This window comes from Natrix helvetica, assembly GCF_964273705.1.
Source record: "Natrix helvetica genome assembly, chromosome: 11".
NCBI classification, from domain to species: domain Eukaryota; kingdom Metazoa; phylum Chordata; class Lepidosauria; order Squamata; family Natricidae; genus Natrix; species Natrix helvetica.
In genome coordinates, this window is record NC_138562.1 from 2227892 (window position 1) to 2255269 (window position 27378).

Below are 27378 nucleotides of genomic sequence, written 5' to 3' on the forward strand. Positions count from 1 at the left end.
TAATCCCACCTTTGTGCAAATTTAGCAGGAGCAACGGGAGATAAGCCTGTTTAAAATAAAATGTTAGCAAATTGGTTTCTTGCTTTGAGAAGCGAAAGAGGCACAAGGACTGTAACTCAATGTACTGAAATATAATTGAAAGACTGAGGAGAGCCTGAACTCCTCCAGAAGCAGACGCTCATCTCATTAGGCTGAACATAGAATCGTAGCTTCCTAAGGCTGGAAGGGACCTTGGAGGTCTTCTAGCCCACCCCACCCCTGTATTAAAATGCAGTGATGTGACTGCCAGACATTGCAAATGGTTGTAAATGCAGCCCAGTTGCCAGGTGCGCAAAGTGTGGTCAAGTGAGTGAACTGGGGTGGGGGGAACATTGGGACTTTGAATCTGGGTCGTAAGTATTCCACGGGTAGGTCTGTCAGCACTTAGAATGGTCACTAAGCGACTGGTCGCAACTTGAGGACATCCTGGCTGGATCATTATGGGGCCTTAACTTCCAGGAAAGGGAAAAGGGAAGGTCTGGCAGAGCACATTTTCGCAAGACCAACAGTGCAGCCGAAGGGGGATCTTGGTCTTGCCTAATTATGAGGGTCCACTCTTTAATTTGATACCCGCTCAGCCACGGCTTCTACAACAGTTGTCCCTGCATGGCATCAAAGGTTCCTTCTCTAAACGGAAAAGAAAAGATGCCACGAACTAACAGCCCACTCATCCCTGGGAGGGCAAAGGTCTGTTCTCCAAGCTTAGTTGGGTTGGTTTCCGAATGTCTCATTACCAGGCTAGGTAACATCTTCAGGGGAGTTTAGGGAATGTCCGTGTTCTTCTGTTTATCAGGGTTTCGGGGGTGGGTGCGTCAAGTGAGGGTCTGGTGATGGGCCAGGTGTGAATCATTGGGACAGGGAGGCTACCTCAGGTCATCTGGATTTTGATCATGTGACCACTAAACCAAAGGAGAGAACAATTCCTGGCATCAAATGGAACTACTGGCATCTTGGCACCCCTGAGGAGATGCTGGTGCATGGAATGGCATTGCTGGAGCCTTCGTCAACATCGCCCCCTCCTTTCACCAATGAGCAGCTGTGTATTTGATTTATCCTCTGGCTTTATTTTGTGGAGAAACTAGACACCCCCCAGCCAGCCTTAAGCGAAGACCAGGACTTCTGCTATCCCAAGATGAACAAGGACGGTGGAGGTCTTGGGGGCAGGAAGGAAGGCGATGCTGTTGGAACAAAAACTAAGAAGGATCCTAAATTTATCTCCCTTCTGACATAATTGCAACCTGTAGAACGTATATTAATAGGGTTGGACAGAGCATTGAATGGCAGCCTTAGAACAGATTGAGGCTGCCAGTCAATATGATCCTGTAGTTTGTTCCTGTTTTCTTTACATTTCTTTTTTCTGGTAAAATAATCAAATCCGCTCTGCTTTTAAGATATATTCAGAACCAAGTTTTCAAAGAGAAGAACTTCAGAGAGTTGTGCAAAATACGACATGCATTTCCTCCAGCAAAGAGAATAAATGGCTATTTAAACTTTTTCCTATTGTCTATTTGCCTGTAATTTCCACCTCATTTCCCCCTTTTTCTACATTATCTATTATCTGTCTTTTAGTTTCGTCTGGACTCTGGCGTTCCCTTGATTTCTATTCAGAGTTACCTAATCAGTTTTATTTTAAATCTCCCAGTCTCCATACGGTACCTGCTTCTAAGGGAAAGGCTGAGAACTGGAAAGGAGGTGGGAAAAGGCACAGATTATGGACTCCCCCCCTCCCCCCGTAGCTTCCAGCAACACTTTCTCTGCTAGCAACAGAGGAGTTTTCAAAGGCCTGGCAGAAGCAGCACTTCAGAGAACAAAGACCAATAATTTCAGTGGGAGGCCCACGAATTTTACAAAAGTTGAAGAGAGACTGACGTGGTCACTACAAAGACACTTCCTTTGAACCGCTGCAGAGTTCACTCCTAACACCCCTATACAGTTCCCTGCTCCGTGTAAGCATTGCTTTTAGACAGCGTAAAACTCAGCATCATGGAGAAAAACATTAGCTTGGCTTCTTTGATACCTGACACAAATTCTTTTTTTAAAAAAATAATTCTACCCTTGCTCAAATGTGGTTTGGCAACTTTATAAGTCTTTTCTTCGTATCCGTGTTTTTCAGCCTTAGCAACTGTCAGATGTGTGTCCCAAAGGTGCTTTTTTTCAAAAGGCAACTGGATTTTCTTTCATTTTCCTTGAAGATGTTTCCCTTTTCATCCAAGAAGCTTCTTCAGTTCTGACTGAATGGTGGAGGACGGAAAGATTTATGTTCCTTGCCCGTCCTCTTTCTGAGAGTCGTTGAGGCCGCTTGGAGGTTTATCTGTGCCCTCAGAATCACTGAATAGTGCAAATGGGTATGCAGCCTTCTTGGAACGGCTGAAATGACCAAGGCTAACTTCTGGATGACGCACAGACTCTCCTGATTGGCTGAGCCGTTGACAGCCCGGGTGGGAGAATGCTGCATCGCAATTGGTCGGCCCATTTGACAGCAGGTATATAAAGAGCTGTCAAACGAGGAATTCCCTGTTGCCGCTTCCGGAGTTGCCTCTAGTTTTACTGTTAGCTATTTACCTTAATCAAGGGATTGTTTTACATTCTGTCTCGCCTCAGTCCTTGCCTGCTCGGTTCTCCCTACAGAAGACACCTTATAGTTGCCGAGGTTGAGACACACTGGTCTACATCACGGACAAAGAAGCAAAGGACTAACAAAGAATCAGTGTTATAGCAATAGCACTTAGTCTTATATACTGCCTCATAGGGCTTTATAGTCCCCTCTAAGCAGTTTACAGACTCAGCCTCTTGTCCCCAACCATCTGAGTCCTCATTTTACTCGGAAGGATGGAAGGCTGAGTCAACCTTGAGCAGGTCAGGATTGAACTCCTGGCTTGTGGGCAGAGTTAAGCCTGCAATATTGCATTCTAACCACTGTGCCACCACAGCTCAGTTCAAATCTTCCTGGATGCAAAACCTCCATAATTCCCCAGGCACTGGTTATACTGGTAGATCTGCTAGTACTTGGGATCCATCAGCAACTGGGAAATAACAGAGTCCCTAATATCTATTCTTCACCAAGCCGTCTCTCTTATAGATGTTCTGCTTTCAGCATAAGTTCTGTTTCCCTTAAACATCATCCTTCACAGAGTTTTATCCTCCCTTTTAAAGCATTCATCCTCCCAAGCAAATTTAGAAAAGAATCAGAAAAACAGTATCATAAAGATGCAAGCCATTAAAACAATAGCATAGCAAAATAACCTCAGGGAACATTAAGATACAGTACCATAAAGCCATTACTAAAGCATAGTATCAGAAAAACATTATAAAAAACCCCCACTGCTATAAAATCTCTCTCAAAGATAGCCAGGGGAAAAAAAGCTTCTTTAGGACTGTTTTAAAAGCAGACTAACCTGGGGCCTCGAGGATGTTTTTAGTATCTATATGTGTATTTTATCTGTGCTTTAATTGTCTGTTTCCTTCTCGTTTAGTTGGCTGCCTTGATCATTCAGTTGGAAAGCAGGGATACAAGTTAAATAGATAAACAAATAAAATCTCACTGAATTAGGGATTGAAAAGGAGGACAGTTCAGTCCAAGTCCCTGCCTATGATACTCATCAACATGAGAGGTTTTTAAATACTAATCTCCAAATTAAAACACTTTGAGATTAGTTATTAGCAGTTTTAATAGAAGCATCCCAAGAATAGGCAGAAAATGGTTTGTAAGCTTTCTTGCAGACTCATCCTGGATCATCTGAACCCATCTTTAAATATAGACAGAGCAGAGGATGGAATCTGCCCTGAATACCGTGGGTCCAGGTGCTTTTGAGAAGGGAATCTATTGTTTGGCCTGCACCAAACAAGGACTGGGGCTGACATGATAATAATATTCCGGTATTTGAGGGGTGGCCACAAAGAAGAGGGGGCAAGTTATTCTCCAAAGCGCCAGAAGGCAGGACAAGAAACAATGGATGGAAACTGATCTAGGAAAGAACTAACCTAGAACTAAGGAGAAAATTCCTAACAGTGAGAACAATTAACCAGTGGAACAGCTTGTGTTAAGAAGTTGTGGGTGCCCCATCAATGGACACTGGCTTTTATGAAGAGACTGGACAGCCATTTATCAGAAATACTATAGGTCTTCTGTGAGAGCAGGAGGTTCGACTAGATGACCTCCAAGATCCCTTCAGCTCTTTTATTGCTATAGTTACCTGTTGGTCACCAATGCTTCTTGAGTACAATACTCCAAAATAGGTAAATGGCTACAAAATTGGCCTTTTGTACAACTATAATCTTAAATTAACTGTGCATTACCATTCAGGTAAGATGATTTCCCATCTCATCTTGATTTTATCTTAGGAAATTCAGGCCCCTCCCCCAAACTGCTTCATTTTCTTCTCTCTCTACTTATTGAACATGGGGGGGGGGGGAGAAGGGTCATCTATGCATTGTTCTGTCTTTCTCAGAGCCCAAGAAAAGGACCAATCAGCTCATGTGAACTCCACTGGCAACGGCCCTCTTTGCAAACATTTTACAGCAAATTCCCAAAACAGAAAAGGAAAAACAAGGGACTAAGGTGATCTCAAAGTGAAGTCTGCCAAAGAAAACGTAATCCAATTCTGTTTTGCTTTTCTCCACTTTTGATTCTTTAAACTGAAAATTTGATCGGTCCTAACTTGGTCATATAAACCTGTGTTTGTAAAGTAAATAAGCAAATAAGTAAAGATTCCTTCAGACTGAATTTAACTTTTTGTTACTTCTTGGAGAGATCCAAGTAATGTTCTTGGTAGCACTGTGGAAGGTGATTTTGGGCCTTAAAGGTCTCCTAGTCCAATCTTCTGCTCAAGCAGAAAACCCTAGACCGTTGTGGACAAACGGCTGCCCGATATCTTCTTAATACTCTCCAGTGATGGAGCTCCCACAATGTCTGAAGGCAAGCTGTTCCGCTGGTTGATTGTTCTCACTGTCAGAAAATTCCTCTTTTTTTCTAGGTTGGTTCTCTCCTTGATTAGTTTCCACCCATTGCTTCTTGTCCTGCCTTCAGGTGCTTTGGAAAATAGGTTGCCCCCCTTCTTCTTTGTGGCAGCCCCTCAAATATTGGAACACTGTGATCATTTCTCCCCAGTCCTTCTTTTCCCTAGCCTAGACAAACTCAATTCCGGAAACCGCTCTTCATGTGTTTTAGCCTCCAGTCACCTGATCATCTTGGTTGCTCTTCTCTGCACTCTTTCTGGAGTCTGAACATCTTTTTTATAACATGGTGACCAAAACTGGATGCAGAATTCCAAATATAATCTTACTAAGGTTTTATAAGGTGGTATTAACACTTCATGTGATCTTGATGCTATCCCTCTGTTAAACACAATCTAGGATTGCATTGGCTTTTTTGGCTGCTGCTGCTGCACAATGTTGGCTCCTATTTAAGTGATTGCAGTTCCATAAGGCCATCCTCGAAGAGGTAAAACTAAGAGAGGCTAGAAATATTCTAATAATGCCATGTGTGCAATTTGATACCTTTAATAGTGGGACATGAACATAAGATGGTGGGATATGAAAACAGAATGCCCTCCCCACCCCTGAGAATTTCACACAGCTTCATTTCCCCAGAAACTCTAAAGAACTGATTTTTCTGGTTGGCAATGCAGCCTTTTTATCAATAACATTTGCAAGCTATATTATCTGTTTCTATTATATTAATGAGGCTAATAGTTGTTGACTAACTACTATTTTAAGGAATGGATTGTTTAGTGTTATGTTGATCTATTTTTAAACTATTTAAAAGGTGATCAAAAATACCTGCTGAACATATCAACAAACATGGATTTTTTTTTTTAAGAGAAAGAGAATAGGGCAATGAAACTGCCCAGATACAGACAGCTATAAATTGCCTTGGACTCAAAGATTCAGTAGTCAAATGATTGCAATTCTTAGTCATGGCTGTAAAAAATGATATATTTCATATTTTCATAAATAACACACAATAGATTGAAAACTATAATCTCCAAGTTTTAGATTCCATATTTTCCTTTTTGCATCTTATTTTTTATGCTTTATCATTTTATTCTTGCAACCTGTCTTTTACTGCCTCTTCTTGGCGGGAAGACAGACCTGCAGAAGCCAAAGAGACTCAAAGCACTGAGACTTATATACCGCCTTCTCTAAGCCGTTTACAGAGTCAGCCTCTTGCCCCCAACAATCTGGGTCCTCATTTTACCAGCCTCGGAAGGATGGAAGTCAACCTTGAGCCGGTCAGGATTGAACTCATGGTTGTGGACAGAGTTTAGCCACAATGCTGCATTCGAACCACTGCACCACCACAGCTCTTAATAATAGAGTAGTGTAGGTTGATGGACCAGAAGTGTGGACAGAAGATTTCCACAGCTGGCATCTTCATTCAGGGATGTTGCAGCGTGATTTCACAAGCGAGGCCAATCCGCTAGTTTTACTTTTGTCTTAATAAAAGGAGGGGATGCAGAGAGGAGAAACCAGATGGCAATCTATTAATATCTTCTTCTGTGCCGGTGTTTCCCAAGCTTGGCAACTTTAAGACATGTGGATTTCAAGGCCCAGAATTCCCCAGCCAGCACGGCTACGGGGGAATTCTGAGCGTTGAAATCCACATGTCTTAAAGTTGCCAAGCTTAAGAAATGCTGCTATGTGTGATCTTGTCTTAGGCTTTGAGTTTAGTGGTGGTTAAGATATTAAAATAAGCACTTATGCATCTTTAACTTCTGGGGAGAAAAAAAAAAGATAGGAATCAAGAGGAGGGGAGGGGACCGAACGTCTCACTTGGGAGAATGGGAAAAAGGAAGAAGCGTCCCAGAGCCAATCCTGGCTCAAAGCCCTTTTCCAAGACAGCCAAACAGCCAAAAATGGACGAACTTTTCATACCAAAAGAAGCCGTGATTAGAAGCTAACCCCATTCCCCATCTTTAACATTTCTGAAGCTGGAACAGGACTTCCAAACAGAAATGGAAAAACAGCCATTATCAAGTTTCCTGTTTCTTTTAGAGATTTTATTTATTATTTATTTATTATTCATATTTATAGACCGCCCCCTCTCCCGAAAGGGACTCGGGGCGGTGTACAGTCCCTAAAATACGTTATAAAATACATACAAAAACAGTTAAATAATTAAATACGTAGGTGGAGGAGGTTGTAAGACTGTACATAGAATAATAAATATAATACATTAAAAGCTTATTAAAACCCCAAACCCAATTAAAATGAGTAAATCCCCGGGAGGTAAAACTAAGAAAGTGCCAGGCCAGCTGATTGAAATAGGTGAGTCTTTAACTTTTGCCGGAAGGAACGGAGGTCGGTGGTAGTTCGAATGTCTGGGGGGAGGTCATTCCAGAGGGTTGGGCCCATCACAGAGAAGGATCTACTCCTAGGTGTCGCCCGCTGGCATTGACCAGCAGACGGCACCAGGAGGAGCCCCTCTCTGTGTGAGCGGATAGGTCGCAGGGATGTGTGTGGTAGGATGCGATCCTGCAGGTAACTAGGTCCACTGCCATGGAGCGCTTTAAAGATGGTGATCAATACCTTGAAACGCACCCGAAAGGCCACAGGTAGCCAGTGCAACTCGCGCAGGAGAGGTGTTACGTGGGAGTAACGTGTACTTCCCATAATAACCCGCGCGGCTGCGTTCTGAACTAGCTGCAGTCTCCGGATGCGTCCCAAGGGAAGCCCCATGTAGAGAGCATTGCAGTAGTCCAGGCGAGACGTCACCAGCGCATGAGTGACCGTGCGCAGGGCACTCCGGTCCAGTAGGGGGCGCAATTGGCGCACCAGGCGAACCTGGTGGAACGCCCCCCTTGCCACGGCTGCCACATGGTCCTCCATTGACAGCCGGGCATCAAGGAGGACGCCCAAATTGCGCGCCCGCTCCACAGGGGACAATTGTTCGCCCCCTATGGCCAGCGATGGAGTCAGCTGGCTGAACCGAGGTGCCGGTAACCACAGCCACTCGGTCTTGGAGGGGTTGAGTTTAAGTCTGTTGTCCCCCATCCAGACCCCGACGGCTTCCAAACACCGGGACATCACTTCGACAGCCTCGTTGGGGTGGTTTGGGGTTGAAATATACAGCTGAGTATCATCAGCGTAAAGATGGTACTCAACCCCAAAACCACTGATGATCTCACCCAGTGGCTTCACATATGCGTTGAACAGGAGAGGCGAGAGGACCGACCCCTGTGGCACCCCACAAGTGAGTGGCCTCAGGGACGATTTCTGCCCCCCTGTCAACACACATTGCTTCCGGTCGGAGAGGTAGGAGCCGAACCACCGCAAAACGGTGCCTCCGACTCCCATCCCCTCCAACCGGCGCAATAGGATACCATGGTCGATGGTATCAAAAGCCGCCGAGAGGTCTAATAGGACCAGGATAGAGGAGCAACCCCTATCTCTGGCCCTCCAGAGATCATCAACCAACGCGACCAAGGCTGTCTCAGTGCTGTGTCCGGGTCGGAAGCCGGACTGGCGTGGGTCTAGATAGTCGGATTCGTCTAGGTGCTGTGGGAGCTGCTGCGCCACCACATTCTCGACAACCTTCGCCAAAAAGGGGAGGTTGGAGACTGGACGATAGTTAGCTAGCTCCGTTGGGTCGAGCGCAGGCCTCTTGAGAAGGGGTCTCACCACCGCCTCTTTCAAGGCGGTTGGTAAGTATCCCTCACTCAGTGAGGCGCTCACCAGGCCCAGGAGCCAGCCTCGTGTCACCTCCCAGGCTGCCAGTACCAGCCAGGAGGGGCACGGGTCCGTTAAACAAGTGGTGGGTCGCAGCCGTCCACGCAGCCTGTCCAAATCCTCGGGGGCAACAGAGTCAAACTCCTCCCAGAATGGTCTCTCAAGACTCGCTGTTGGCGGCTCGTCTGGTCCACTGACGGAGGTCCACCCGCTCCGGATCTGATCGATTTTGTCCTGAAGATATTCCCCAAACTCCTCTGCTCTACCCTGTAAGGGTGTCTCCCGCGCCCCCTGTGATAAAAGGGAGCGAGTCACCCTAAACAGGGCGGCAGGGCGGTTATCGGCGGACGCAATAAGAGCAGCACAATGTCTACGTTTGGCCGCTCTTATTGCCACAAGGTAAGTCCGCAAATAGGCTCTTACCTGTGTTCGGTCAGATTCGGAGCGCGAGGATCTCCACCTACTCTCTAGACGTCTCCTGTGGCGCTTCATCACCCTGAGCTCCTCAGTGAACCAAGGAGCCCGGGTGGGTCGATGCCGCAGGAGAGGTCGCAGATGATTTAACAGACTGGTCCAATTTCACAATTTTTCTCATCTTTCCTACTACCTACTCCTATTGGTATCTTATGACCTATCACTTGTTGTTTGTATCTTATGTTTTATGATCTATGACTTATCAATTTACTTCATTTTTGTGTGTGTACACTGAGAGCTTCTGCACTGGAGACAAATTCCTTGTATCCCCAATCACACTTGGCCAATAACGAATTCTGTTCTGTTCTATCCTTTCCCACCATTCTTATCCTTATTCCACGAGCTCCAATTTCTTCTCAAGAAAGTCCAAACAAAACAGAAGTCATGATAAATGCCTGTTGATGCTTGGAATCTCCAGCTAATACACCGAGAGCCACGCTATAAATTGGTGACAAATTCATCATCCATCACAACAAGATGGACCCTTCCTCCCACCCCCAAACCTTGCAACCAGCAGAGTGTCAATACAGGGAGAGTAAAAAATGAAGATGGACGTCACCAGCAGGCCATCCTGATGCATGTAGAACACTTCAGCCAAAGATCTGGCTGGCCCTGCAGCCATATCTGGACCAGATACATATTCCTAAGAAGCAAAATTCGATCTTTTCCATCAAACACCACTCTCCTCTTTGTATCTTTCATAATTCCTGCTGGGATTGTAATATAGCAGAGAGCGTCAATTCTGAAGAAATGGAGACTTGATTTTCAATTTACTTTACTAAATTTCTACTAATTGCCTTTAACACACTTCCTCTGCCAATATCTTCACAGTTTAACACCTCATGGCCATTCCTTTGGGAGCTTTTCAAAAAGAAAATGAAATCTAAATACATTTCACTGATGTAATTGCTCTTGGCCTTTACAACAGATAGTCCCTACCCCACCAATAACTGCTTAATCAAAGTTTTAAGATTAATGAAAACCAGGAGAATACCGTACATAGAGGTTTTATAAATAGTTCTAAGGGGCACAGATAGAGGATCTTCTATAAATAGTGTAACTAGAAAATATATTGCTTTATGAAGTTTTCTCCTTCCCACAGATCTCTCAGATTTGGAGAAATAATTGAAGTCTAATATCAAGTCTAGTATCAAAAGTGCACAGCTGCACAGCTTTAAGCCCTTGCTCTACGCCCCCCTCCCCAATTGTTGGATTCTGGAAGCAAAACACCAAGAAACTGTAACATGATTTTGCACTTTCTTGCAGAAAAGAAGAAGGAGGGGAAATACATAGTGGATAAGCTTTCAGTCCCTTCCCAGGAGACACAGATCCTCTTCTGTCTCATTTTTGTTTTTAATATTTGAGGAAGAGGATGCTTTCTAATTTCTTCCATCTCGACATCTGTTGTTCAAGATAGACCAGACTAGTAGGAAAGGGAAGAGGAAGAGTAGGAGTAGGGGAAAAGTAAGGGAAGAAGGAAGGGGAAGGAGAGGAGGAAAGAAGAAAGTAGAGAAGGGAGGGAGGGAGGGAGAAAAGAAAGGGAAAATAAGGTGGTGTTACAACAGGCGGAAGAGATGGGAAATAAAGCAACCCAAACTGTATATTGTAACCTATTAAAGGAAATAACTAATGTATAAGAATGACAAATGTAAAGAAGAATAACAATTATATGAATGTTTACTTACAATGGTATGCAAGAGAATAAAAAATAACAAAAACGGGGGGTGGGGGGAGGAGAGATAGACCAGACTAGGAAACAAAAGCCATTTAGGTCAGTATCACTTTTATTGTGGAGGTGAGATGGCTCAGTGGTTATAAACTCTGAGCTTGTCAGCTGGGGAGCTGACAACCCGGTTTGAGACCTGGGTGCCATGCGAAGGGGTGAGCTCCCATTCCTCGCCCCAACTCCTGCCCATCTAGTAGTTCAAAAGCATGCAAATGCGAGTAGATCAATAGGTAGCACTTGGATGGGAAGGTAATAGTGTTCCACACCTTTGGCACAGAGCCATGTTGGCCACATGGCCACGCAAGTCTCTTTGGACAATGCTGGCTCCCTCACCTAAGAAACGGAGATGAGCACCAGCCTCTAGGGAAACCTTTACTTTTTACTTTTATTGTAAAGCTATAGTAAGATAATCTTGCAAGTCTGACTGTGCTCCCTCCTGCTTGCCTTTATCTTCGTGTGAACCAGGGAGGGTTTGACAGAGACGTTCTCTCAAGTTACTTTCTTGGCTAGGGTCCAAAGACCCTCTTTATCTGATGGTTGCCTTCCTGACCTTGGAGGCCATGGCCAAGAGGAAGGAGAAAGGAGACCTGGTCTGCAGTAGATGGTTGGGAGAAGCGAACAACAGCCCACTTGGGGGAATAAATACCACAAAATATGCTTATTCCTTGACTCAGCTTTGAGTTTTTCAATTGCAAAGAAACAAAGTCCCAACGTTGTTCCTTCTCAGGAGCATGTTGAGGAAGCTTTCTTCAAGCTTTACACTGATCTTATGCCTCCCCCCCCCTCCAACAGCGTTGGGAGGAAATCACTGTCAGTTTTGTGTTGCTCTCCTTCAACTTCTGAATGCCCAGAACTTTGGTCACGAGTCCTGGTCAGAGTCTAGGTGGAAAAAGAATTAAATACAGTCAAGGAAGGACCATGTCAACACTGAAGTTGGGTAGGTAGGAAGCAAGAAGTTTGGAATGAAACAAGGCTGTTGAGTAAATCCAGCATAGCAACCCTCAAAAGCTAAGTTTGAGAAATATGTGGAGAATGACAACATCAACTCATGACTTGAATACTGGTACACACATAAAGACATACACAGGGACGGCCGCTCACGAACAAGAACAAGAAAGAAAAGTCAAGGAAATGATTAGTCCACTACAGGTGATCCTCAACCTGCCACCACAATTGAGCCCAAAATTATGATTGCTAAGACAATTGTTAAGTTTTGTCCCATTTTACAACCTTTCTTGTCACAGCTGTTAAGTGATTCATTGCAGTTTTTAAGTTAGTGACATGGTTGTTAAGGGAATCTGGCTTCCTCATCACAGAAAGTGACAAAAGGTGATCACGTGACCCTGGGACATGGCAATCATCATAAATGCACACCAGTTGTCAAGTGTCCGGATTTTGATCACCTGACCACGGGGATGCTGCAATAGTTCTGTGAAAATAAGTCATAAGTCACTTTTCTCAATGCGGTTGTAACTTCAAACTGTCACTAAATGAATGGTCATAAGTTGAGAACTACTTGCACTGGGAGGAGATGGAAAGAAGGTGATGGGCAGCATGGAGAAAACGGAGCTGCTTCTACTTTCTTCGCCTCTGTCTTCACGCAAAGCGACCCAGCAAAGATGCAACTGGAGTTCTCCGTTTCTCAAAGACATATAAATTCAGTTGTAAATGAAGGCTAATCAAATCACACTGCTGGGACCCAACAACAAAGGGGCCACTTAACATTAGTCCAATTCTAGTTTACTTTACGGGTGGTCCTCGACTTACAACAGTTCGTTTAGTGTTGGTTCAAAGTTACAATGGCACTGACAACAGTGACTTCTGGACGTTTCTCACACTTACCGTCTTTGTAGCATCTCCATGATCACATGATCCTGATCGTGGGGTTCCTACTTATGACCGCTGCTGTGTCCCAAGATCACGTGATCCCATTTTGCAACCTTTGGACAAAAGCAAAGTCAACAGGGAAGCCGGATTCACTTAACAACATGTTACTAACTTATCAAGTGCAGGGATTCACTTAAGCACTGTGGCAAAAAAGGATGTAAAATGGAGCAAAACTCACCTTAGCAAATGTCTCACTTAACAACAGAAATTTTGGGCTCAATTGTGGTCATAGGTCGAGGACTATCTGTCGGCTGAAAGGCATTCTTCTTCACTCAGTAGCCCTCCGCCAGTGGAGACTTCTGCTCTGGGTTTACTTGCTGTGCCTGGCAATATTCATTTCAGCCGGGAGTTTCCTTTCTTGGCTTCCAAGTCAATTATATCTCATAACTGGGGATTCCAGACTCTTTGGTGGATTCCTGTGCAAAGACCTTTTCATTTCAATCAATCCTCCCTCGGCCTCTCCGTGGCTTTGCTCGCCCAGAAACTTCAATCAAGGAGGACGGAGAAAGTCAACACCAGAGGGGTTCCTGCTTGTAAGAATTTGCCCAAGAGTTCTCCCTTTAAGACACTTTGTAGAGCAGAGCTGCTCAAAAAAACCTCACCTGCCCACTCTCAGAAGGGTTCCGGGGTTCTTCATGTAACACTGGCAGAAAATCATTGATTTTCTTGCACAAGCAAATAAAGAAATGTGCAAAGCCATTCTAACAGCAACAACAATATGACTTAGTGTTGTGGCCCACCAGCAGCCAGCAGAGCTGGGGGAAGACTCAGACAGTGAGGAGGTTGGGGGAGGAAGATGGGCCAGTCCTGGAGTCAGGGGAAGGCTCTGGTGGGGGCTCTGTGTCGGAGGCAGAGAGGGGGCCAGAGCCGTCCGACAGTTATCAGCTGCCTTCAGAGTCAGACATCAGTGGGGCAGAAGAACAGCTGGAGCCTGTTCCCAGTGTGTGCATGCGCAGAGCTGCCAGGAGAAGGGAAAGCTAAGGAACAAGGGCCTACTCGGGACTAAAGCCACAGGTGGAGAGTGAATGGCCCCTCCCATAGGAAATAAAAGAGGAGCAAAAGGGGAAGGGACAATTAGTTCAGTTCATTAGGGTAAAGGTTTGTTCCTGACTTCTTCCCAAGTATTGTCTGCTACAGGGTGGCATTTGGAAGATATTGGACTGGCAGCTCTCCAAGCCTGATAAAGGTCTGTAGTTGTGAAATCTCTTGAAAGACTGTTGGCCGGGTGTTGTGGCCCAGCAGTGGCCGGCTGAGCTGTTGGTGGACTCTGACAGATCAGACTATTAAGGGACTGCTCTCGAGGATGAGGAAGACTCTGGAGGGTGTTTGGAGTCAGAGCAGGAACTAGAGAGGCCTGTTGGCCACCAGGTGGCATCTGAGTCAGGGAGCAGTGAAGAGGAACAGAGGGAGGTTGTTCCTGATGTCTGTATGCGTAGAGTTGAGAGGAGAAAGGAACAGCTGTGGAGAAGACGTCATAGAAGGAAGTAGGGACAGCTGGCTAAGGTTGTGGCCCCTCCCAAAGAGTTTATAGGTGGAGCGACGGGAGGGGAATCTTTGCAGGAAACAACAGTCCATTCTACTAGTCGTTGAGAAAGCATTCCGTAAATTTAATCTTGGTTCTTGAAGATAGCTTTCTAGGCTCTTAGCCAAGGGGTGGCTTTATCTATGTAATTAGTCGTGGCAGAGAGCCAAGCCTGTGTCTGCATATTCACTGGAATCACGGGACAGAACACGGGGTCTTTGCTGGAGAGGAATTCCCTTTAACTTAAATAAAAGGGGTTTTATTGGGATGAGGAGTCGGCTTCGTGATCTTGGGAAGAAAAGGTAGGCTTCAACTTACAATCGGCAGCCACATGTAATGATGGACCCAGCTACATTTCATTTTCACATAAAATCAATTTCCCCTGATAACTCAGATGTGTGTGTATGCGGGGGGATTGAGTCTAGATGTGTGTGTGTGTGTGTGGAAAGAAACTCAGAAGGGACCCTCCATAACTTCTCAGCTGTAAAGGAAATGAGGGAGAAAAATACAGCCAATCCTCGACTTACAACAGTTCATTTAGTGACCATTTGAAGTTACAATGGCACTGAAAAAAGTGACTTATAACTATTTTCACACAGGTGGTACAGACTAATCCACTACTACAGGGTTCTTAGTGAAGCAGTCCTGGATTCCATAAAGTTTGTTTGTTTATTCTCCTTGCATGGCCCCACATTAGTTCAGTCTTATAAAACAACCAACAGAAACATCCATAAAATGTCCATAGTAAATGCAAACTAAAACAATAATTAATCCAAGTAACTATAAACCAATACATGATCTTTATAACACTAAAAATAAAGCATAATAAAGGTGGATAAAATATTGATGGTGAAATCCATACAAGTAATCCGAAATGAAACCATTCAAAGAGGCCAAGAACATGGCTATTCCACTGAAGGTTATCCAGAAAAAAATCCATCTTTGGCAGCTTCTAGGATGCTAAAAGGGATGGACAAACACCGAATGTTTGGGGGAGACTATTCCACACACTGCCAGGGCACCAAGTAACACCCCCAAAGAAAGAAGACTCCGGCTTACAGTTCCTCAAAGTTCCATTTTATTACAGATATCTGGAAAAACCTGAATCTGAAAGCTTCCAGGTTTTCCCCACCCAAAAGAAAGTCCAAGCACCCACCCAGCACCCACATGGCCATCACATGGTCCAATCAAAGCACCGCCCTAACTGGAGATGCCTCCCAGTCACGCTACTCCAGGTGCAGGGAAGAATGTCCTTGACTTTCGGAGAAGGGAATGTTATTACGACTATGTATCTCCCCAGCTCCATACAATCCTCCCCTCCCGTTTCCCACAGACTAAATGTGGCAGGCCTGAAGAGCCAATGCCCAAGGTGGCTTCCAGGCCTGACACACACTGTGTGTAATGGGTGCATTGCTTGGATCCTGACACTCTGGAGCAACAACCAGAAAATATAGAGATACCCCCTGGACTCCATTCCCGTCCTGGGACAGGACAGGCTACATGAGAGAGAGGTACCCGCAGAGGTGCTTTTGAAGAACATGAAGTAGCACTTTACCAGTAAGGAGGGAGCACATTCAGGAAGAGGAGAGGGGGACAAGAGGCAGCACAGCCTTGAGCTGGAGGAAGGGGGTCAGGATAGCCCCTCCTTAGAATCTCCCAGTGTGTATCTGTCAGGGTTTAGTCTGGCAAGATGCTGTCTGCCGTGTGTAAATAATAAAGAACCGAACACTGGCTGAATTGTTCCATGTTATTCTTGGGCTTAGCCTAATAGACCAATCTATAGTTCCACAGAAGCATTCTACATTACAAAAACCTGTTGTTGTTGTTGTTGTTGTTGTTGTTGTTGTTGTTGTTGTGGCTTTGAGTCAACCACCAATTAATTATATTGGATGATACCAAACTGTGTTGTGATGGAAGAAAATATTCTCTTATTCTGCCTCCTTCCCTCACCCCATATTATTGAAACCTTCATATTGATTCTCTCCGCCTCCCTCCCGGCTCTCATCCTTTTCAAATCTAAGAAGTCTTGAATGTTTTCCTTAAAGGAGGTGGGGGATCAGCAGCTTGAGGAGACCAGGGGCTGATTCCAAAATAACCTCAGCAAGGGATCCAACTGAGGATCTTGGATAAAAGCAATCCGTCTCCCTTTCTGATAGCTCCACCAAGAGAGGAAAGCTATCCCTCTCTCCACAATTCATTTGTCTTTTATAAACTCTGCCTTCTTGTTTAGAAAGGATGATTTTGCCAGGCAGATTATACATTTCGAAACTGAACGTGCTAGAGAAGTTAATGAAGTCAGGTTATCTTCTTTGGAGTTTCACGAACTCTTTAGAAAGCTTCTTTAGCTGAGTTGACAAGAACTTGACTCATCCTTGGCAAGCATGGTGACCCTGGCTGTTTTATTGTCCATCCTGTTCCTAATAACCTGTAGCAGAGCATTTCTTTTGTTGCGAATAAGGCACTGACATTGCGAATTGTGTCTTTCAAGGTAAGGAGCTCTTTCAAAAATTTCCTTCCCAAAGGTAGACTGTCATGAATAGCTTCCTAACGGCTCTCGAGAGTTTTCCAGCCTCTTTGGCAGACTGCTCTGTCCAAGAGCAGAGCTGGTCTTTAAAGTGAAGCAGTGGCTTGTGGGGCTAACACAAGGAACATAGAATAGAATAGAATAGAATAGAATAGAATAGAATAGAATAGAATAGAATAGAATAGAATAGAATAGAATAGAATAGAATAGAATAGAATAGAATAGAATAGAATAGAATAAGATAGGGAATGGGAATGGAATGGAATAGGAATAGGATAGGATAGGATACAGTAGAATAGGAAAAGGATCAAATCAGAATCGGAATAAGAACAGAATAGAATAGACTGTTTTCCCGAAAATAAGACCCCCCCCTGGATAATAAGCCCAATCGGGCTTTTGAGCGGATGCCCTAAAATAAGCCCTCCCCTGAAAATATTACAACACAGCAGCAGCCATGAGGTGACCCCGCTCGCCGCCTCCCGCACCTCAAAAATAATAAGACCTCCCTGAAAATAAGGCTAAGCGCTTATTTGGGGGGGGTCAAAAGAAAACGAGACCCTGTCTTATTTTTGGGGAAACACGGTAGAATAGAATAGAATAGAATAGAATAGAATATGAATGGAGGATAGGATAGGATAGGATAGGATAGAACATCCTTTTGTTCAGTAGAGAAAACCACATTGTCTGATTCTCAAGGAAACTAAACTGGGGGGGGGGGGAGTGGAACATGTGAAAAGGGGACTAAATAGACTCTCAATGATGCCAACAAAAAATACGTTTTTGTTCCCCAGTATTTTTCCCCTTCTAGGTAGCTAAGGTACCTATTCCGTCCTGGCCCACAGAAATGGAATATAGACCATGTAATTGCAACTAATTTCTCAGGACTTGGACAAAATCCATGCTACGTGAATCCTCTGACCGATACAGCTTCAAAGGATGTAACTTTGACTCCTCCTGCCCAGCTTTAAGGGGGAAACTGCAGGCGTTGCCCAGGTGACCCTGAAAGCTAGGACAATGGCCTCCTTTTATTATTCTGTTGAGACCATTTGAAAATGTAATAATTGTAATAATGAAGTGTAATAATGCTACGTTTCATTTTCACAGCCCCCAACAACTTCCCCTGATAACTCAGATGTGTGTGTGTGGGGGGGGAGTCTAAAGGGGAAGGTGATGTAATGGTGTATATATGTGTGTGAGAATGCCCTTGGGAGAAGGGGCAAAGAGATACTGAGTAGGGAATGGTCAGAGAAGAGACAGTGTAGCCCACAGCTGCAATAATGGGTGGAGAAAGAAACTCAGAACGGACCCTCCATAACTTCTCAGGCTGTAAAGGAAATAAAGGAGAGAAGTATAGAAAGTCCTCGACTTACAACATTAATTTAGTGACCATTGGAAGTTGCATGACATGAAAGTGACATGATCATTTTCACACTTATAACCGATGCAGCATCCCCATGGTCACGGGGTCAAAATTTGGATGCTTGGCAACTGACTCATATTTATGACAGTTGCAGTATCCTGATGACCACCTTTGCAGCCTTCTGACAAGCAAAGGCAATAGGGAATCTGGACTCATTTAACAACCGTGTTACTAACTTAACAACTGCAGCTTTGCTTATCAACCATGGCAAGAAGAGTCATAAAATAGGGCAAAATTGACTTAAGAAATGTTTCACTCAGCAACGGAAATTTGAGGCTCAATTGTGGTCATAAGTCAAAGTCCACCTGCACTTTCCAATTTGCAAGATTCTGTTAACGCAGCTTTACAATAAAGTAACTGAGCTCATCCACTCTGGCTTCCTGCCTGGTCCAGCTTCTCTCCGTCTCTCTTCCCAAAAGAGGCATTGCAAGGATGGCCTCCAATCCTCCAGGAATCTTGTTGTCTGATGAGCACCGGCAGCACCAGCCACAAGTGGACTCACAGATGACCCATTTGCAGTCTCTTATCAACTAACACAGGCAGCTGGGACAGAGTGGATCTAAACCCCTGGCAGCCCGGCTGTCCATGCTTCTGGGTTCCCAGGGGAGTTGGCCAGAGAAGTTGCGGGGATCAGGACCAATTCTGGACATTTGTGGCTCAGTGTGAAATGTTTGCAGCATGCAGACCGGTGGAAGTTTCTCACCGATTGCACCAAAGGGACTTTTGTGGTGCGCTTGCTGAAAGAAAAGCCGCTTGGTGGGCAGAATCATTTGTGGAGGGGAGGGATCCTGTGCTGGACAACAATCAAGACTCCATGCGTAAAATCAGGGAGGTGGCATTACAGCTGTGTCAAGACCACAAAGCAGCAGGCCACAGGCGCGGAAGATATTACAACCCAACGTAGACTTTTCAGAAGGCTTTGGTGCTTTGAGCCCATCATGCCACCTGTAAGGATTGTATTCCCTGTACAGGTAGTCCTTGACTTATAACAGTTCATTTAGTGATCTTCAAAGTTACAATGGCACTAAAATAAGGACTTATGACCATTTCCCACACTTACAACCATTGCAGCATCCCCCTGATCATGTGATCGAAATTCAAATGCTTGGCAATTGACTCATATTTACGACAGTTGCAGTGGCCCAGGATCCCATGTGTACCTTTTGCGACCTTCTGACAAGCAAAGTCAATGGGGAAGCCAGGCTTATTTATCAACAGTTTGACTGATTTAACAGCTACTATGATTCACTTAACGACTGTGGGAAGAAAGGTTGTAAAATGGGGCAAATTCACTTAATCTTTCACTTAGCAACAGACATTTTGGGCTCAGGGGTGGTCGTAAGTCAAGGGCTACCTGTAAATTTAGTTTATCTGGTCCCATTTCGTGTCTGGTCTATTGGGTAATGCTTACAGATAAATTGTAGAAACAAATTCCAATTGATATATATCAGCATCATACACAGTGCAGTTATCGTCTAGTTCAGGGGTCAGCAGTCTGCGGCTCTGGAGCCGCATGTGGCCCTTTCATCCGTCTGCTGTGGCTCCCTTTTGCCGGTTGGCTCCATAATTGATAGGACTTTCAATTAGGACAGATAGAGGATGCCGCGCTAAGAGAAGACTCTCTGGTGGGAGAACTGGACTTCCAGCCAGCAGAGGAAAAAGGATGCTGCGCTAGGAGGTGACTCTAAAGCAAGGGTCAGCAGTCTGCAGCTCTGGAGCCACATGTGGCTCTTTCATCCGTCTGCTGTGGCTCCCTTTTGCCAGTCGGCTCCACAATTGATAGGACTTTCAATTAGGACAGGTAGAGGATGCTGTGCTAGGAGAAGACTCTATGGTGGGAGAACTGGACTTCCAGCCAGCAGAGGAAAAAGGACGCTGCGCTAGGAGGTGACTCTAAAGCAAGGGTCAGCAGTCTGCAGCTCTGGAGCCACATGTGGCTCTTTCATCCGTCTGCTGTGGCTCCCTTTTGCCAGTCGGCTCCACAATTGATAGGACTTTCAATTAGGACAGGTAGAGGATGCTGTGCTAGGAGAAGACTCTATGGTGGGAGAACTGGACTTCCAGCCAGCAGAGGAAAAAGGATGCTGCGCTAGGAGGTGACTCTAAAGCAAGGGTCAGCAGTCTGCAGCTCTGGAGCCACATGTGGCTCTTTCATCCGTCTGCTGTGGTTCCCTTTTGCCAGTCGGCTCCACAATTGATAGGACTTTCAATTAGGACAGGTAGAGGATGCTGTGCTAGGAGAAGACTCTATGGTGGGGGAACCAGATTTCCAGTTGGTTCCAGAATTGAATGGGGGGCTTCCGATTAGGACCTTTGTGGCTCTTTGAGTGTTTAGGTTTGCTGACCCCTGGTCTAGTTAAACACAGTGGACAACACTTGGATAACAGAACGGGGGACAAAGAGGGACACTTCAGGGACCTAAACACTGCCAAGACAGAGACAATGGCTGCTGGAAAGGCGACAAGGCCCACCGAGTAAGTGGGCTGAGTAAGTTCAGGGGTAGGGACATATAGCACCACTCTCACTGAGAAAGGACCTGCTCCCACCCCACCGTTCTCAGTCCAGCAGATGTACGGGCAGGAAAAGGAGACAAAAAGCTTGAATGAAGGTCTGCTACATTCATCCTCGCGCTTCATAGTTTTCTGCTCCTTTTGGAGTACAACATATCAAAGGGGCAGAATCCTTGAGTCTCCATCTCCATGCCTTTGTGTGAGTAGCTGTCTGGATAAAGCCCGGGAGCTGCCTGCAGGCCCTGGTTAAGCCTTCAATCTTTAAAAACTCAAACCTGGTAGAAAACCTATAGAAAGCCTAAGGCAGAACAGTTGCGGGTTCTGGGAACAATGGGAAACAGACTGAAGGTGAGCCCAGAAAACAACCTTAGTCTGCAATGAGCACAGTGATCACTAGATGGCAGCAAAGTGATAAAAAACCCCTATATCTAAACTATGTCGCCATCAAATGGTTGTCCAGTTCCTGCAGCCCAGGTTAAGCAATCTTAGTATAGATGCAACCTATCAGCATCACAAGAGGTTTTGAGACAACCCTGAGCTAATTGTTTAGGAAAACTAAGGTGCCAGGGCCACTCTGCTTCCCAGGAAGGTATGGCAAACTGAAGACAGTTCTGCAAAAGAGGGGCCGATGACCGCTGCAAAGACCAAGGAATCAGTGAGTTGACCAGTTTTTCAGAATCTCTCCAGATGAGGAGAGAAGAGGAGATCACCCATATGTGCTCTGGATGGCTTCTCCTCGTGAGGAGACTGCAAGAGAACAGTTTTCCATGGGTTTGAGCACTGGGAGACAATGTGATCGCTGGGATTGCTTGCAAAAACCACCGAGTAAGTGGGCTGAGTAAGTTCAGGGGTAGGGACATATAGCACCACTCTCACTGAGAAAGGACCTGCTCCCACCCCACCGTTCTCAGTCCAGCAGATGTACGGGCAGGAAAAGGAGACAAAAAGCTTGAATGAAGGTCTGCTACATTCATCCTCGCGCTTCATAGTTTTCTGCTCCTTTTGGAGTACAACATATCAAAGGGGCAGAATCCTTGAGTCTCCATCTCCATGCCTTTGTGGGAGTAGCTGTCTGGATAAAGCCCGGGAGCTGCCTGCAGGCCCTGGTTAAGCCTTCAATCTTTAAAAACTCAAACCTGGTAGAAAACCTATAGAAAGCCTAAGGCAGAACAGTTGCGGGTTCTGGGAACAATGGGAAACAGACTGAAGGTGAGCCCAGAAAACAACCTTAGTCTGCAATGAGCACAGTGATCACTAGATGGCAGCAAAGTGATAAAAAAAACCCTATATCTAAACTATGTCGCCATCAAATGGTTGTCCAGTTCCTGCAGCCCAGGTTAAGCAATCTTAGTATAGATGCAACCTATCAGCATCACAAGAGGTTTTGAGACAACCCTGAGCTAATTGTTTAGGAAAACTAAGGTGCCAGGGCCACTCTGCTTCCCAGGAAGGTATGGCAAACTGAAGACAGTTCTGCAAAAGAGGGGCCGATGACTGCTGCAAAGACCAAGGAATCAGTGAGTTGACCAGTTTTTCAGAATCTCTCCAGATGAGGAGAGGAGAGGAGATCACCCATATGTGCTCTGGATGGCTTCTCCTCGTGAGGAGACTGCAAGAGAACAGTTTTCCATGGGTTTGAGCACTGGGAGACAATGTGATCGCTGGGATTGCTTGCAAAAACAGCAGAGCCTTTTGACGCAACTAAGTTCACAAATCTCACTTTCTAATTATTTTCACAAATTGCTCATCAACTACTTTTAAGCTATTAGGGAGCTTCAAAATGACAAGTCTGAAACCGCTGGGTGGGTTTGCCTTCAATCCTGAACAAAATAAAGTTTTAATTGTAAAATCTAAAGAATCTGAAATAAACAGCAGAAAGCTAAATAAGATTTTGATTTTATTATAAATGGACTAAGGAGTCCAGATAAAATTGGAATATTGAAACTGTTACAATAAGGCTTTAGAATTATAAAGAACAAACAGTTTCTCGTGGGAAATAAGAGTCTGTTTTGGTTTTTACAAGACAAATTAAACATAAACAATTTCATGGTTTCAAAACCTGGACACTAAAGGGGACTAAACGCTTTAGAAAGAGGAAAGATGTACAAGCCAATAAAATGATGCAAAATGTAATAGCAATAAAAATATTGAAGGAGATTTTTGAAGAACGGAATCAGAAAATAAAACCACAGTGCTAACAATGCTATAAAGGCTTGTTTGCAATATGTCATTTGGCTCAGGGCCAACACAATTCTCAACCTCAGACAGAGCCTGGACAGAATGCAAATCTAATTTAGACTGATCTACTGGAATCCTCTGCTCAATGCACTTTTCAAAAAATATAGCGAATAAATAAACAGCTGCTTTGAGAAACACGGTGAAATTACTGTGGTTCTCTTGAAATGATTGTAGCTCTCAGATTTAATTATCAAGGCCCAGGGAAGACAGGTTTAAATGCCCACGAGATAAAGCGCAAACTGCACAATTATTCTCTGCCTTCCTTTTTCAAACTATGGCTTCCAGGCACGCCAAGGTCAGGGGAGATTGACAGATGCAATACAAAAGCTTTTTTCTACTGTTTTAATTACAGGCACACATGCATTCCTCACAGCGTCAAAGCCCAAGACTGGCACCGTGAAAGGCTGGCAGGGGGAAGATGAGCTCACAGCTAAGAGATTAGGGGGAAAGTCAGCATCAAATTACAAGGAGCAAAATTAACATGCATCTTTCTTAACTAAATTATCTCCCCACTGCTAGAGAGTCCCACTCAGCACCTGTGAACGCTGCCCCTGGGCATTTCAGGTAACACGGAATAATAGAGTTTGAGGGGACCTTGGAGGTCTTCTAGTCCAACCCCCTACTTAAGCAGGAGATCCTATGCCAGAGATGGCTAACCTTTTCCGGACCGAGCGCCCAAAGCATGCATGCATGTGAATACGCGCACGCCCGAACCCCCCAAATTCAATGCACCTGCAGCCCTGCTCATGTACGCGCCTCTGCACCCCCCTAGCAGGTCTGTGATGCCCTTAGATGTCCGGGGCTGCACGCGCGCTACACTGACTGGCTCAGCGTGTGTCTACCCTACGCCGACAGGTGCGGGTAACCCGTTGAACCCCATTCGTGATGGGGATCGGGGATTGCAATTATTCCCCATGAACGAGGAATTCCCAGTAAGTGCGGGTCATAAGCTCGCGTTGATTAAGTCCCTGCCCTTTGTACACACCGCCCGTCGCTACTACCGATTGGATGGTTTAGTGAGGTCCTCGGATCGGCCCCGCCGGGGTCGGCCTCGGCCCTGGCGGAGCGCCGAGAAGACAGTCGAACTTGACTATCTAGAGGAAGTAAAAGTCGTGTGTGCATGTCTCCTTGCATGCACCCCACACATGCGCATGTCCCCCCCTGCACACCCCCATCCCTCCACGCATGCGCATCAGAGACCTGAAGGCCAGCTGGCTAGTGGGAGGAGCCCGTGCATGCGTGGTGGAGCTGAGCTAGGGCGATGGCTCACGTGCCCACAGAGAGGGTGCTGCGTGGCACCTCTGCCATGCGTGCCATAGGTTTGCCATCACAGTCCTCTACCCTTCCAGACAAGGGACTGTTCAGTCTCTTCTTAAACGTCCACAACCTCTGGAAACAAGCCGTTCCGCTCATTACAGGTTGTCCTCAACTTATGACGACGACTGATCCCAAAATGTCTGTTGCTAAGTGGGTTTTGCCCCATTTTACAGCCTTTTTTGCCACAGTGAGTCACTGCCGTTGTTCATAAATTCATAATCTGGCCCAGATCAGAGACAGCCCACGCTTGCAATGCTTGCAGAAGAGAGGCAGAACCTCTGTTCTCCTTCCAGATGTGCAAGAACTACAACTCCCATAATTCTCGCTTGGCTGGGCACTTTGGGAGTTGCAGCCCTGGCGAGAGGGTCCTTGCTCAGCTCGAGGGGGCTGCTTAACTGAGATCATCCTGGCTTTATCAGAATTAACAGAATAACAGAGTTGGAAAGAATTTTGGGGGTCTTCTAGTCCAACCCCATGTTCAAGCAGGGGACCCTCTCCCCTTCCAGACAGGTGGCTGTCCAGTCTCTTCTTAGGAGCCTCCAGTGATGAAGCACCCACAACTTCTGAAGGCAACTTTTGTTACACTGGTTGTTTGCTTTAACTATTAGGGATTTTCCCCTGAGTGCTCAGAAAAGCATTTCAAATGCTTTAAAGTGTACTCTTCTCCATCATTGGATGCCACTGGTTAGGTTTCGTCCTCTCCCTTTTCTCAGGTCACTCAAAGTCGCAAAGGTAGGCCTCTCCCCACCTAATTTAATCCTGAGAGCAACCTTGTAGTAGCCAATCACAGAGTACACTAAAGAGGACTTTCAGTGCAAGGAAACGCAAAGGCTTCATGGCTAAACAGGAACCTCCGTTACGTTTGTAGTAGAATACATAATGGTAGAAAAAGCAACAGATGGTAAAGAAGCTAAAGTGCTTGGGGATTTGACTGGCACCTGCCAAATAACAGCCCAGGCTTAACAACTGTTGATAAGAAAGAGTATATGCACAGTAGTGGGAAAATGAGGAAAGGCCCACAGAGGATGATGTAACTAAAAAAAATGTGGATGGTGCAGGAATTGATATATTGACATTAAAAGAAAAAGAAGATACAGAGTATTTCCGAACATGGGACTTGTTTTATAAATGGTTGGACCAGTGTTTCTCAAACTTGGCGACTTTAAGTCCTGTGGACTTCAACTCCCAGAATCCCCCAGCCAGCATAGCTGGCTGGGGAATTCTGGGAGTTGAAGTCCACAGGACTTAAAGTCGCCAAGTTTGAGAAACACTGGGTTGGACAGTAGTGATAAAAATCAGGAGTGGGAAAAGTATTATTGTATAAAAATAAACTGATCCAGAAAGTACACTGTTCACTAAGCACTTATATATGTGACGTGAAAATATATAAATAAACTGTTAGAAAAAAGAAAGAAAGAGGAAAAAGTGTGAGTAGTAGATACTGCAGTACCCGGAGACAGCAGAAGCGAAGAGAAAGAATCGGAGAAGACGACACCAATAGCAATTGGCCCCTTGGGTGAAATCCAGTGGTGGGTTGCAGGCGGTACGCCCCGGTACGGGCGTACGGGCGCCTGCCGGGAGCACCGGGTACAGTTCTGGTACGGTGCTCTAGAGGCCCCACCCGCCCGCCCTCGTTCCCTACCTGCGTTTGAAGGAAACGGGCCATTTGCCCACACCAAGAGCTTCCATCCTCTGACAAGACCTTTAGCCCCACGGAACACCCCCCCACACACACACCTGTCAATCCCAGGTCATTGGGAAGGGCTTGATAGGCAGACAGAGATGCCAAATTCAGGCTAAGCCACTGGCTGATTGTGCAGTGAACCATAATAATAATAATAAGGCTTGCAAATACAAATAGTGCTCAACTTACAACAGTTCATTTAGTGACCGTTCAAAGTTACACAGCACGGAGAAAAGTGACTCAAGACCATTATTCACACTTGCGACCATTGCAACCCCAATGGTCATGTGATCAAAATTCAGACACTTGGCAAATGACTCGTATTTACGACGGGCGCAGTGTCCCAAGATCATTTGATCCTCTTTTGCGACCTACTGACACTCAAAGTCACTGGGGAAGCCAAATTCACTTAGCAACTGTTATTCTAACTTAACTGTAATGATTCACTTAACTGTGACAAGAAGAGTCATAAAATGGGGCAAAATTCACGTAACTGTCTCGCTTTAGCATCAGAAATTTGGGCCTCAGAAATCAGAAATTTTGGTCGTAGGTTAAGGACTACCTGTAGAAATAGAACAACCATGACAAAAGAAAGCAAAGGTAATAGGCACCTTGGGTGCAATCCCAAAACATCTGGAGCACTGCTTCAACACAAGCAGCACTGACAGGTTCACCATCGGTCAATTGCAAAAGGCAGCTTTACAGGGAGCAGCTTCCATCCGGCAATTATACTTTTAACACCATCAAACAACATCTGCCAACAACATCTGTCTGTCACAGGTCCTTGGGAAGGACTCAAAAGGTGGATAAAAATGTTAGACCCAGTCTGAACATCTGGATGACTTTGCAATGGACCATAATAAATCTTATCGCCTTTAACACCCTCAAACACCTGGCTCCCGGCAGCTCACAACAATTAAAGAAATCAGAATCAAATCAATACAAGATTTTTAAATAAGGGCAAGCAAAGGCCTTGATGAAGAGCTTAACTGGGGCTCCTTAATATTAATATACTGCCTAGAAAGTCATAAAACTAAATAATAACCAACATAAATAATAATAATAAACAAACATGTCTGGAGAAACATGACAGCTCCAACAACTCTTAGGACAGTACAGAGTGGCCTGAAACCTACCCTTCACTTTCAGGCCAACCTACCTCGCTGGATTGTTGTTACAGGGATAAAAGGAAAGGAGAGGAGGTGTCTCTTTACACCACCTTGAGAACTCCAGGGAAAACAGCAGCTTATCAAGAGCAACAGCACTTAGACTTATATACCGCTTTACAGTACTTTACAGCCCTCTCTAAGCTGTTTGCAGAGTCAGCCTCTTGCCCTCAACAATTGGGGTCCTCAGTTTAAGGAGCTCAG

At 45.3% G+C, this 27378-nt stretch overlaps 1 protein-coding gene across 9 annotated transcripts in view; it reads right to left on the reverse strand.

Annotated features, from left to right (window-relative positions):
• NEXMIF (neurite extension and migration factor) overlaps positions 1-27378 on the reverse strand; it is a 372359-nt gene that overhangs the window by 148924 nt on the left and 196057 nt on the right. The window lies entirely within an intron of this gene.